This window comes from Chiroxiphia lanceolata, chromosome 7 (genome assembly GCF_009829145.1).
Source record: "Chiroxiphia lanceolata isolate bChiLan1 chromosome 7, bChiLan1.pri, whole genome shotgun sequence".
Classification (NCBI taxonomy): Eukaryota; Metazoa; Chordata; class Aves; order Passeriformes; family Pipridae; genus Chiroxiphia; species Chiroxiphia lanceolata.
The window spans coordinates 38731941-38745517 of NC_045643.1; the positions used below are offsets into that span (position 1 = coordinate 38731941).

The 13577-nt window shown below is 46.9% G+C and overlaps 1 long non-coding RNA gene across 1 annotated transcript; it reads left to right on the top strand.

Moving 5' to 3' along the window:
* The first annotated feature begins 6800 nt into the window (after positions 1-6800).
* LOC116789523 lies at positions 6801-9147 on the top strand. Its single transcript, XR_004358068.1, has 3 exons — positions 6801-7477; positions 8394-8452; positions 8996-9147. It is a non-coding gene; the product is annotated as an uncharacterized LOC116789523 (long non-coding RNA).
* Positions 9148-13577: the final 4430 nt, after the last annotated feature.

The following is a 13577-nucleotide window of genomic DNA, read 5'->3' on the forward strand; positions in this document are numbered from 1 at the left end:
GTTGTAGGAACAGCTGAATATTTGTTGGAAACACGGAGAATCCTGAAATAAAAATTGTGAAATGCAGAATCCTGAAAGACAAATTGTGAGATACAGATTCTGAACTACAAATTTTGAAATAGAAATTCTGCAGTACAAGTTCTGAAATAGAAATTCTACAATATGGAATTCTGAAAGACAGGATTTATTTGGGAGAGTATTTAAGGAGCACCTAAATTCCTTTTCCATGGAAGAATAACTGCTCATTATAATGTATTTAAACACACTTTGTCTTTTATTTCACTGTTAGAAATGCTCTTATATTTCCTGTGGATAAACTAAGTATAAATTGACTCTCAGATGTTTTCTGGACACCAGTTGTTGTAGGAACAGCTGGATATTTGTTGGAAACACGGAGAATCCTGAAATAAAAATTGTGAAATGCAGAATCCTGAAAGACAAATTGTGAGATACAGATTCTGAACTACAAATTTTGAAATAGAAATTCTGCAGTACAAGTTCTGAAATAGAAATTCTACAATATGGAATTCTGAAAGACAGGATTTATTTGGGAGAGTATTTAAGGAGCACCTAAATTCCTTTTCCATGGAAGAATAACTGCTCATTATAATGTATTTAAACACACTTTGTCTTTTATTTCACTGTTAGAAATGCTCTTATATTTCCTGTGGATAAACTAAGTATAAATTGACTCTCAGATGTTTTCTGGACACCAGTTGTTGTAGGAACAGCTGGATATTTGTTGGAAACACGGAGAATCCTGAAATAAAAATTGTGAAATGCAGAATCCTGAAAGACAAATTGTGAGATACAGATTCTGAACTACAAATTTTGAAATAGAAATTCTGCAGTACAAGTTCTGAAATAGAAATTCTGCAATATGGAATTCTGAAAGACAGGATTTATTTGGGAGAGTATTTAAGGAGCACCTAAATTCCTTTTCCATGGAGGAATAACTGCTCATTATAATGTATTTAAACACACTTTGTCTTTTATTTCACTGTTAGAAATGCATTTATATTTCCTGTGGATAAACTAAGTATAAATTGACTCTCAGATGTTTTCTGGACACCAGTTGTTGTAGGAACAGCTGGATATTTGTTGGAAACACAGAGAATCCTGAAATACAAATGGTGAAATCCAGAATTCTGAAAGACAGATTGTGAAATTCAGAATTCCGAAACACAAATTGTGAAATACAGGTTCTGAAATAGAGAATTCTGAAATACAGGATTTTTTGGGAGCATTTAAGGGCCACCTAAATTCCTTGTCCATGGAATGATAACCACTAATTATAACATATTTAAATGCACATCAGTCCTTTATTTTCCTCTAAGAAATGTTATTTTCTTCTTAGAAATGCTCTAATATTTCCCGTGGATAAACTAAATCTAAAATGACTCTCAGATGTTTCCTGGACCCCAGCTGTTGTGGGAACAGCTGGATATTTGCTGGAAACCCAGAGAATTCCAGGAGTGTCCAGCAGGGAGAGACCTTGCACATAGAATCTGCTCCGAGCCCGACTCTCCAAAGGCAATCCCGGTTTGTCTGTCCTGGCACTCGGTGAACGAACCTTTTTAAGGAGCACCATTTGTAAGGTGGTTTTTTTTTTCTCTTTCCCAGTTCCCTTTGGAATTCTATCCCGCTTCCCAAGCACTGGGAAATCTGGTCCAGTTTGGCTCGTTAAGCCAAGATCCAGCGGGTCCAAGGGGGGCAGAGTTGCCTTGGCAACCAACACCTTCTTTTCTGGCTAAATTAGAACTGTTGCTTTCGGACACATCGACTTCCAATCATCTCTTTTTATCCAAAGAATAAAAACTGGGAATCCAATTCCTCCTGGGTTGGGGGGGGTGATTATTTCCCAACAGATGTGCCTCGAGTTCTACACCAGGATTTAGCTCTATTTGTTGGGTGGTTTTTTTTTCCATTAGAGCTCATAAGTTATTTAAGAATTGAGTGGATTTGGATTTTTAAACCCTCGGATCTGATGTGGGAGGGTTTGTTTTTCTCCTTCCCAGGAATCCCAGGGCTGGCTGGGATATCCTAATTCCATGGATTCAGACACACCACCCTTTGGAAAGGAGCTTTCCCCCAAAGTATTTTCAGCAGCTTCTTTCTTCCCCTGAATAATTTCTTTTTCTTTTTTTTTTTTCACTCTGTGAAAAATGTAACCAAATTTTCCAGAGAGTTATTTTTCCTGCTAAAATGTGGGATTGGGTTTCCTGCTGGGTGTTATCCCACTCATGTTCTGCTTCCACTTGCTCTGTTATCCTGGAAAACTGAGCTGGATTCAGATCAGTCCAATGCAGGGAAGAGTAACGAGAGCAAGTCCAGCTTTTTTTCCTGAAAAAAAACCCAACCAAAACCCTGAGGATTAACAATTTCTAGGGAATGCTTTGTGTGATGGATCTCAGAGGAAACAGCTGGAAATGAAGTATCACCTCTGGAATGTCCTTTGAGCACCTTGGTGGTGGAGGTGTCCATTTCCTGGGGGAATTTGAGGGTCCATTTGAGGGAATTTGGGAGCCTGAAAAACTCAGGTTATGTGGAAACCTCTCGAATCCCTAATTTTGAGCAGCTCAGGAAAGGGAGAGTTGGAACATTTTGGGGTTTGAATTTCTCCTGTCCAGGTTTGGCTTTGGTTTTTTTGCATCCTTTCAGGATTGCCAGAGGATTTCAGAGATCTAGACCCAAATATTGAGGGTCCTTTTTCTTTTCCAACACACCCACATGGTTTGGATTGGGAAAAAAATGAGATATTTCCACGTGCAGGTCCCGTGATGGAGTGAGACAGCTCTTCCAGAGGGAAATCAGGAGCAGCACATCCCAAATCCAGAGCCAAGGGAAGGCTGGGAGGCAGCTGGAGCGAAACTAAGGCAAAATGCAAAGCAAAATATGGGCTAATAAATAAATATATTCCGAAAATAAATTACTATTCACCTTGGGTGCCTTGTAGCTCAGGGGAATTCTCAACTCCAACATGTTTTCTAGGATAAATATTGGATTTTCCCACCTGGCTCTGCCGTGGAGGAGAATCCAGGTGGGAATCTGCTGCAGCTCCTGGGCCTAAGGAATGATTTTTGGCTGCTCAACAGGGGATTTGGGGCTGGGGAATTGCGTCTCCCACCTTATTGTTCTCATATGCTCGTGGTGCTCCATAAGAATCACGCAACGGGACATGGATCAGTCATACTTATGGCTTGATCCTGCTGCTGCAGAGCTGATGAATTCATGGATTTAAGGCAAATAATCCCGATTTCATTAGCAGCAAGTGCCAGAAATAAAAATGCGCCCCGAAAAACCAAATCCCGCAGAGTCGTGAGAGAGGATTAAAATTGGAAACGATCAGAAAGAATGAAGAATGAAAAAAAAAGTCTCTCAGGAGCAACGTTCGAAAAGCAAAGAGGGCGATGGCATCTGCTCGCCAACATCCAGCCCTCCAGCTGCACCTCGGAGTTTTGGATACAGGGAATAAAACGGGAAGGGAGGGGGGGAGAGGAATGGGTGGGAAAATCGGGATAAAGCAGGAGGAGGGCGAGGTGGGATTGTTGCTTTGTGCAGCTCTGAGGCTGAGATGTGCCCTAAGGACACTAATGAAGCTAAAGAGCAAAGATAAAAGCGTGGGGATAAAGCTTAAAGGGCAACAGAGCCGGTTTAATTCCCGGCGAGGGGAAGAGGAGCCGGATAATGGCCATTCCCGGCTAATGGCCATTCCCGGCTAATGGCCATTCCCGGCTAATGGCCATTCCCGCCGCTCCTGGCCAGGGGCTCCTGCCCTGCAGGGGGAAAATGGGGAGGGGACACCCCGGGCAGCCTCGGGAGTGAATGTCGGGTGGGAGGGAAGAGTGGGAACAAAGCCCTGGAGGGGGAGATTGGGCCAGAAAGGTGCGGGTGCAGCTCGCCCGGGGCCCAGGTGGCCTCTGCTTCGGCAAGGAAAAGGGATTCCTTGGGAATCATCTTCTGAGTCCTCTCCTTTCTTGTTTTCTTTATTCTTTATTTTATTATTTCTTCTTTCTTTTCTTTCTTATTTCTTCTTTCTTTTCTTTCTTAATTCTTCTTTCTTTTCTTTCTTATTTCTTCTTTCTTTTCTTAATTTTTCTTTCTTTTCTTTCTCATTTCTTATTTCTTATTTCTTCTTTCTTTTCTTATTTCTTTTTTCTATTCTTTCTTATTTCTTCTTTATTTTCTTATTTTTTTCTTATTTCTTCTTTCTTCTCTCTTCTTTCTTCTTTCTTCTTTCTTCCTTCTTCTCTCTTCTTTCTTCTTTCTTCTTTCTTCTTTCTTCTCTCTTCTTTCTTCTTTCTTCTTTCTTCTTTCTTCTTTTTCTTTCTTTTTTCTTCTTTCTTTTCTTTCTTATTTCTTCTTTATTTTCTTATTTCCTCTTTCTTTTCTTTCTTATTTCTTCTTTATTTTCTTATTTCTTCTTTCTTTTCTTTCTTATTTTTTTTTATTTCTTCTTTATTTTCTTTTTTCTTCTCTCTTTTCTTTCTTATTTCTTCTTCCTTTTCTTTCTTATTTCTTCTTCCTTTTCTTTCTTCTTCTTCTTCTTTTACTAAATCTTACATCCTTTATTTCACTTCTGGAGTTCATCTTGTGGAATCCCACACTGCTTTGGGTTGGGATGGAGCTTATAAAGACCATCCAGTCCCACCTCCCACTATCCCAACTTGCTCCAAGCTGACCTTGGACACTTTTAGGGATGGGGCAGGACCATCACTGTGTCCCTCCCCTGGGAGGATCCCCATCCCAGAGGTGTGAGAAGCACCACCTCCAGAGGGATATTCTCTGGAGCCCCTCAAAACCCATTTCCAGAAGGAAATAATGAGGAAATTCAAACTCTCTTACTCAATAATCCATTTAAGCAAAGCAACCCTTCCAGGCTGCCCATCCTGCCGTGGCCCTTTTCAGCTCCAATCCTTTCTCCAACATTTTTTTTCCTGTTTGGTTTGACTTTAAAATGTTTTCCCCCCCCCAGTTCTGGCTGGGATGGCCTTTTTACAAAGAGAAAACTTCAACCTGCGTTGCTGTAAAGTGATTTTCCTTATTTTCCCCGTCGTATCCAGGCCTTGCTGGTGTGTGAGGGGAGAGGAAATCAGTCTGCCAGGACCAAATGTCGGCTGAGCAGCTGCTCCTTCTGGCACCACTCACAGCTTCCCTCTTCCTCCTGATGGACAGTGGAAAAGTCCAGGAAGAGGCAGCCTTTTAACAGACAAAAATTCACAATTTCATCCAATTTCTTGGCAGTTTCCTGCTGGTGCATCATTCCCAGTGGATGTGCCCACAGCCCAAGGGGAGGGGAGAGCAGCAACCAAGACATCTCTGCATTTTCCTGGGAACAGGAACCCCCAGGATTCTCATCTTGCCCAAAATCTACCTTTGAAGAGGTTGTTTGAGGGTGACTCCAGAGGTAAATCTCCCAAATCAGTAAGGAATAGAATTAAGCATTTGCTTTTTTTTGGGGAGTTAACCATGGTCATGGGAATTCAGGGAATCCTGGAATGGGTTGGGTTGGGAGAGACCTTAAACCTCATCGAGTTCCAACCCCAACACCTTCCACCAGCCCAGGTTGCTCCAAGCCCCGTCCAACCTGTCCTTGGACACTTCCAGGGATCCAGGGGCAGCCACAGCTTCTCTGGGCATCCTGTGCCAGGGCCTCCCCATCCTCCAACCAGGAATTCCTTCCCTGATCTCCAGTAACTCATCCCCTGCAGCCCCGGGGCCATCAGCTGTGTCCTGCTTCCAGGACTCCTCCTTTCCCACTGGGGGACTTTTTCACAACCCAAATAGTTCTCCCCAACCACAACTTTTCCCCTCAACCCCCCACAGCAAGGAGTTTGTGGCTTCAATGTGCCTTTTCCAAGAATTCCTTGGGAATGATCCCCAGGACAGCCCTGATTGAGGGTCAGAGCTGTTGCTCCTGCTGCAGGCTGGGGAGGAGCAGACACTGCAAAGCCTCCAAGATAATACATGACAAATAAACATCCCAAATCCCTCTGAAGTCATGGCATGTGATCCCATGGAAGTTTGGATCCTGATCCTGCTGTTAAAAGATCCCTTCTCACAGCTCTTGGCACCGTGGTCTCTAAACTGGGAAGCTGGAATTGCTGCTCCAGGGTTTATCCCGCAGCTTCTGGGAGATGGGGGAAGGAGAGTCCAGTTCCTGTGTGTTCTTCTCCACGTGCTGATCAGGTTTGAAGGAAAGAGATTCACTTATTTTGGGCTTTTTTTGGTCAATTTTATTTTAAATTTCCTTTGCTACACAGTTTTCCAGTGGAAACAGGAGCGTCCCCCAAGGAGCTGGAATTTAGGGCCTGTTGTAGGAACCAGAGAATGTTTTTTTGTTTAGATAAATATATTTTCCTCTTTCCCTCTTTTGATTTAAAACAATAAGCCAAGATTTTTGCTCTCCAGGGTCCCTGTTCCTGTTTGGTCCTTGGTGGCTGAAGCCAGGAATTCCAAGAAGCTGGAGCAACCAAAGTGATTCCTGAATTCCTAACCCTGAAAAGCCTCCACATGATGAGTGTTTTGGCTTCATTCCTGATAAATTGGGGCTTGGGAAATGAGGGCAAAACTGGGAAAACTGTTGAGTGATTGCAGCTCTTATTGAATTAAAAATAACACATGAAATGTTGTGGTTTCCCAACCATTGGAAAACCTCCTCCTCATCCAATGGTTTGGGTTGGAAGAGACCTTAAATATCATCCAATTCCATGGGCAGGGAATCTCCCACTATCCCAGTTTCCAGCTGAGTTTGTCCTCTGAGAGTCATTTTATGTGGATCAGAAGAGCACCAGAGACTAAGGAAAAGAGTCCACCCTGGGTAAAACCTTGGGGTTCATTTGTTTTAATGAATTTTCCTGCATTAATTAACACTCTGATGATCTCTGCAGGGACCTCCAGGACATCCTGGCTCATCCCTGAGTTGCTCCTGTGTTTCCATGGTCCCTGATGGGACTCAGAGATGTCCCTTGGAGGTGCCCCCAAAGCCCAGGGAGGGGGTTTGGTGTCTTAAATAACCCTTTACAGAATGATGGGGCAGGTCTCAAAAGGTGTTTAAATGCAAAATATAACTATTTATCTTCCAGGAAAACCAGGTTTCAAACCCAGGGGACGTTCTCTGATTTTTTGGGTATTATTTTTGTGCTGGTTTCGGGCAGGTAAAAGGTGACAAAACTCACTTGCAATTAAAATATGACGAAGTCTAGGCGTTTTTTTTTTCCCCCACTTCTCCTTCTGTTTAACCTGCAGCAGATAAAAATCAGCAATTTCTAGTTCACACAGTCAAATGCTCGGACTGTGATATTTGTACAGCACTGTTTTATTTTCTGACACTGCAGGGACCGAGTTATTGAAGCATTTTTATTGGACTCAGAGAAAATATGCTGCTGTTCTACCTGATTTGAGAAGTTTCTCTTTTCTATGGTTTTTATAACCCATCTCCTGTGGGAAAGGTCCTGGAGTTGTAGTTTCCTGCCAGGTATTTCCTGCCATTAGTGAATATCCCAGAATGTATAAAAAGGTTTTGCCAAAGGTCAGAAACGCTGTGTAATTGCACCCTCGAATCTCACATATATTGGTGTGGTTTAGAATTTGGCTGCAGCTGTAAACCCTGAAGAACTGCAGAGGGAACTATTAGGGGAAGTTTTGTCTTTACCAATGCTATAAAACTGCTTTTCCTGCAGTGTTTTCCCTCGTGCTTTGGGAAGATCAAGTCTCCAGCCGTGGGTGGAGTTTGGGTTGTCTCCCTTAATTTGCTTGACAGAATTGATCAGGATGAAAAGTGTGGCTTGGATAAATGTAAACTGGTTGTGTGCCAGAACTGATGTTGTGAGGAGACATTCACTCCTAAATGTCTGTGAATTTAAATCAATATTGTTCAGGATTTGCAATCCTGATCATTGATTAGAAGTGTCTCAAGAGCTCTCTGTGCTCTGGGATCTGGGTCTGTGTGAGGTTGAATTTTGCTCCCAAAAAATGACACAGAAACCTGTCAGCAAAGGCAGACTTTGCCTTTTCTCCCTTTTTCCTGCACAGAAAATCATGGAATCCTGGAATCCTGGGCTGGTTTGGGTTGGAAGAGAGTTTAAAGCCCATCCAGTTCTGACCTCAGGGACACCTTCCATTGTCCCAGGTTGCTCCAAGCCCTGTCCAGCCTGGCCTTGGACACTTCCAGGGATCCAGGGGCAGCTTCTCTGGAATAGGGGTGGTCCTTCCCTTTGTGCCTTTCAATGTCTTTTTGGATTCTCATCTTCCCTGTGCTGGGAAGTGCAACTCCTTCAAGGGACAAGGAGCTGCAAAGTTTGGGTTGGGAGGGACAGTTTCAGCCCAAAGCACCAAATTCTCCCTTAGACCAATCCTTTACCAATCATTCATTACATTCTGCTTTATTACAGGTCAGGAAAGGGAAAAAATGCCTGGATGAAGTGGACTTTTCAGTCTCCCTGGAATTGAGGTGGCTGAGCTTGAAAAGGGGCTTTGTTTCAAATGCAGCAGTTTAGGAGGGTGCAGTGCCACAATATCCAGTGTGTGTGCTGGATTTTGGGGTTTTATTCCAGTGCCTGGGTGTGGATCCCAGTTTTATGTCATGCAAGGTGAGTGCAGAGCTGAGCTTGCTTGGGGTGAGGCTGGTGGGACCTTCCCCTTGCCCCAGATCCCACCAGGGAGGGGGTTGGAACCATCTGGATGTGGCTCTGAGCAACCTGCTCTGGTGGGAGATGTCCCTGCCCACAGGGCTGGAACTGGATGGGCTTTAAGGTCCCTGCCAACCCAAACCAGTGTGGGATTCCATGATTTACCCTTCCCACCCACAAGCTTTGGCATCTGGCTCCTCATCCATGCAATTCCTGCTCTGTGCTCCCAGGATAACCCTGCCAATGTGCCTGTCAGAGATGTTTGCTGCAGAGCTGTGCGGGAACAACAGCCACAATCACAGCAGGTTTCCTGGGGCTGACAGCCCAGATTAAAAATGTATAACCCCCTGTTTTTATTAATGCAGGTGCTGTCTGTGAAACCACACACCAGGCTTTGCTGGTTGTTGTACAAAGCAGGCAAACGAGGGCTGTCCTGTTCCTCCTCCAGCTGTCGGAGCCACGGCTGGGAAAACAAACTGCTGCTCCCCTTTCAAGTCTCTCCTGACTAGCATTAATATGGAAAATTCAAAACAAAGGCATTTTAAAGCCCATATGACTCTGCAGAGCCCGGTTTGATATTTTAGGAAGTATTCCTAGTAAATAAAAGGCATCTGGAAGCTCGGCAGGAGTGTCGGCAGTGGGGCAGAGCTGAGCTGCTGGAGGAGGAAGGAGGGATACTCCCAGCTGGGATGAGGCTGGATCTTCTTCCTGTGGGCCAGGGATGGGAGTGATTTTTCCACCTGATTGTCTTGAAGTACAAAGTAGAGTGTTTGGACTCTGACACAAAATCCCAGGATCACTGAGGGTGGAAAAGCCCTCCCAGCTCATGGAGTCCAACCTGTGCCTGATCCCCACCTTGTCCCCCAGCCCAGAGCACTGAGTGCCTGGGACACCTCCAGGGTTGGGCACTCCAAACCTCCCTGGGCAGCCCCTGCCAAGGCCTCACCACCCTTTCCAGGAGGAAATTCCTCCTGATGTCCAACCTGAGCCTCCCCTGGCACAGCCTGAGGCCGTTCCCTCTCCTCCTGTCCCTTGTTCCCTGGGAGCAGAGCCCGACCCCCCCCGGCTCCCCCCTCCTGTCAGGGGGTTGCAGAGCCAGAAGGTCCCCCCTGAGCCTCCTTTGCTCCAGGCTGAGCCCCCCCAGCTCCCTCAGCCCCTCCTGCTGCTCCAGCCCCTTCCCTGGACACGCTCCAGCCCCTCCATGTCTTGTCTGGGGGTCCCAGCCCTGCCCCAGCCCTGGAGGTGCCCCAGCACTGCCAGTTCATGGCTGTGTTTGATGGCCACAGCCCATCCCTGACCTGGATCTCCACCTTTTCCTGGGCAGGCTCAGATTTTCCCTACAGCTTTGGGATTTCTCTCACCACCCATCTTTCTGCAAGCCCAGGGCAAAGAGAGTCACTGGGATCCAATTCCATGGCACTGACAGAGTGGTGAGAGTTAACACAGTCATGCTTGGGTGGCCTTATCCCTCCTACCTTTTTTCCTCGTTTGGGGATTGAAACATGATCCTTCAGCTCTCAATGGCTCCCCAAAATCCTCAGCACGTGGAGGTGATTCACTGTTTCTCTCTCCCAAGCAATCCCTCTCTGTGATTCACAGAGCACACACACAACATCCACTGGGGATTTTTGAAAGTTTATTTTTAGCTTTTGCAAATAATTCACAGATTTGGATTAAGTTTCACTCCGTGCAGCAATTTGAGGCAGTTGGTGTGTGTGGAACGTCTGTCACTGAGGACAGTGACCTACAAAGAGGGGCTGAGAGCCCAGGCCATGAATTATTCACGTGCTCACACGCCCTGGAGGTGCAGGAGGGGCTCTGGAATTCCACACTGAGCTTTTCATCCCATCCTTCCTCCCCTTCTGGCACTTGGCCTGGGCCATGACAGGGGAGGGGGCTGCTGGAGGGGGAATAAAACCTTGGGAAGCACCACAGAAAGGAGATGGAGAAGGGGCAGGAAAGGGACAATGGTTACTAAAGGCAATGATGCTCAGGGATGGAGTCGTGGGATGGTTAAATTGGAAAAGTACTCCAAGACCATCGAGTCCAACCATCCCCCAGCACTGCCCAGGGGATGATCCATGTCCCCAAGTGCCACATCCACATGGATTTGTAATCCCTCCAGGGATGGGCACTCCAAACCTCCCTGGGCAGCCCCTGCCAAGGCCTGACCACCCTTTCCACGAGGAAATTCCTCCTGATGTCCCACCTGAGCCTCCCCTGGCACAGCCTGAGGCCGTTCCCTCTCCTCCTGTCCCTTGTTCCCTGGGAGCAGAGCCCGACCCCCCCCCCCGGCTCCCCCCTCCTGTCAGGGGGTTGCAGAGCCAGAAGGTCCCCCCTGAGCCTCCTTTTCTCCAGGCTGAGCCCCCCCAGCTCCCTCAGCCCCTCCTGCTGCTCCAGCCCCTTCCCCAGCTCTGCTGCTGCCCTCAGTCTGCTCTCCTTGGGTTATAATGGATGTGGGAAAGAGGCTTTTAGAGAAGGAATAAAAGAGGAGCAACTGGAAAATTAGTGGATGCTCCAGCATTGATATGTGGAGATTTCCAGGCACTGCTGCCATGAATCCATGACATGGGATCAAACCTGATGCCCACAGAGGTCTGACTTGGCACCTTGTCAGCCACTAATGGGGCCTGAGCAGAGAACTGAGCGTGGGAGCAAAGCAAACAATTTTCCAGGAAAACATTCCTCTAAACAGACCTCCCTGAATGGTCCAAACCCACTCACTTTGGGTTTGTGGGGCATTTAATGTTGCCTGATTTTTGTCCTTTTGGGTGCAGAACTTTTGCCGTGTTTGAATTCTCACCTTTCCCACAGACTGGTGAGAACAAGCCCGTTGTCCTCGAAAGCTGCAGGTGATTCCAGCTCATTTATCCATCACCACAACTCTGTAAGTTTGCTGTGAGTGAGAGAAGAGTTCCTTGTTCCTTCAGCTTTTCCAAAGGGGTCGTGACTGTCCTGCTCTGCCAGCAGTGGGATATCGGGTGAGTCTGTTTGGAGACACCACTGAGTTATTTTTATAAAATAACTGAGTTATTTTTCATGCAATAAAGATGAATTGAAGGATTATCACAGGTTTCCAGTGCAAAATCCTGAGAAGAAAACAAGAAAATTGGGAGAAGGGTGTGCTGGTGGACTGAGGGAAATCTTATCCTTCTCCCAGGGAGAGGCACCCTCTGATCCCTTTTTGCTTTTGGTAGAAAATAAATGGGAATGATGTTGTGGGTCCAGGGGTCCAAGGGCTGCTCTGGAGCCAGGCTGAGAGAGCTGGGGGAGAAGAGAAGGCTCCAGGGAGAGCTGAGAGCCCCTTGCAGGGCCTAAAGGGGCTCCAGGAGAGCTGGAGAGGGACTGGGGACAAGGGAGGGAGGGACAGGACACAGGGAATGGCTTCCCACTGCCAGAGGGCAGGGAGAGATGGGATATTGGGAAGGAATTGCTGGCTGGGAGGGTGGGGAGGCCCTGGCCCAGGTTGGGCAGAGAAGCTGTGGCTGCCCCTGGATCCCTGGAAGTGTCCAAGGCCAGGTTGGAACAACCTGGGCTAGTGGAAGGTGTCCCTGCCCATGGCAGGGGGTGAAATGAGATAATCCTTAATATCCCCTCCCACCGAAACCATTCTTGGATGATTCCATAAAATAATGAGCAAAATGCAGCTTAAAAAGAACATTTCCTTCTTATCTTTCTACTGGCAGCTCAGACACAATTCCATTGTGGGTCTGGAATGACTTACAAACTCTCTTCCTCAGCAGTTAAAGTGCAATTTGCTGAGTCTTTTGTGCTTTTGGTAGAAATAAATAGAAACTTCTGTTGTTCTGGGCTTTTATCTAAATATATTACCATTTTTAATGTGAAAAAGTGATTCATCTGTGCCATTGGCATTTAATAAATTTTAGCACTGATGCTTGTCTGGCAACATTAAGTAGTGCTTTGTGTTGGAATTATAAGAGGTAATAAATGATGGCCTGAAAGCTGCTCTTCACATCAGAATGCCTTCAAAGCTCCCTGGGAATACCAGCTAATTAGTGGTCACAACAGGAGCTGCTGCTCCTGGGGGTCTGATGGGCTGGGAAGAGCCTGGCAGGGGGGGAAAATCAAGGTGTGAAAGGCAGTTTTCTTGGGGAATAACAGAGAAAAACAGGTTATTTTGTTACTCTTTAGTGCTCTGGTGCCCCTGGAACTGCCACTCCAACACCTGTCCTGGTCCAACCCTCTGGATCCTGATCCCACTTGGCCAAGGGCTGCCCTGGCTGTCCTGTGCAGGGCCAGGAGCTGGACTCAGTGATCCTTCCAGCTCAGGAGGTTCCAGGATTCTCTCATTCTGTGCTTTTCCACATTTGTTGTTCGGTGCCACAAAAATCCCTGTCACTGCCAAACCTATCCATAGGTCCAGGATTGTCCCCTTTCCAGCCTGGGGAGCTTTCTGCTCCCAGACACTGGTGATGGGCTGATGTGCTGCCCTGGCAGCTGGGCAGGGATGCAGAGGGAGGGAGGTCCCAGGGGGTGACTCCAAAAATGAATCCATGGATCCTCTGCTTCCACAGCAACACACCCAGGGCACGAGGATTGTGTGTCCCTCAAGAGCACATCCCATGGTTTGCAGTGCCTTGAGCTCCCTGAAGATCCCAGAATCCCAGCCTGGTTTAGGTTGGAAGGGACCTTAAATCATCCAGTCCCAACAGGGGACACCTTCCATATTCCAGGTTGCTCCAACCTGGCCTTGGACACTTCCAGGGATCCAGGGGCAGCCACAGCTTCTCTGGGCAACCTGGGCCAGGGCCTCCCCACCCTCCCAGCCAGCAATTCCTTCCCAATATCCCATCTCTCCCTGCCCTCTGGCAGTGGGAAGCCATTCCCTGTGTCCTGTCCCTCCATCCCTTGTCCCCAGTCCCTTTCCAGCTCTCCTGGAGCCCCTTTAGGCCCTGCAAGGGGCTCTCAGCTCTCCCTGGAGCCTTC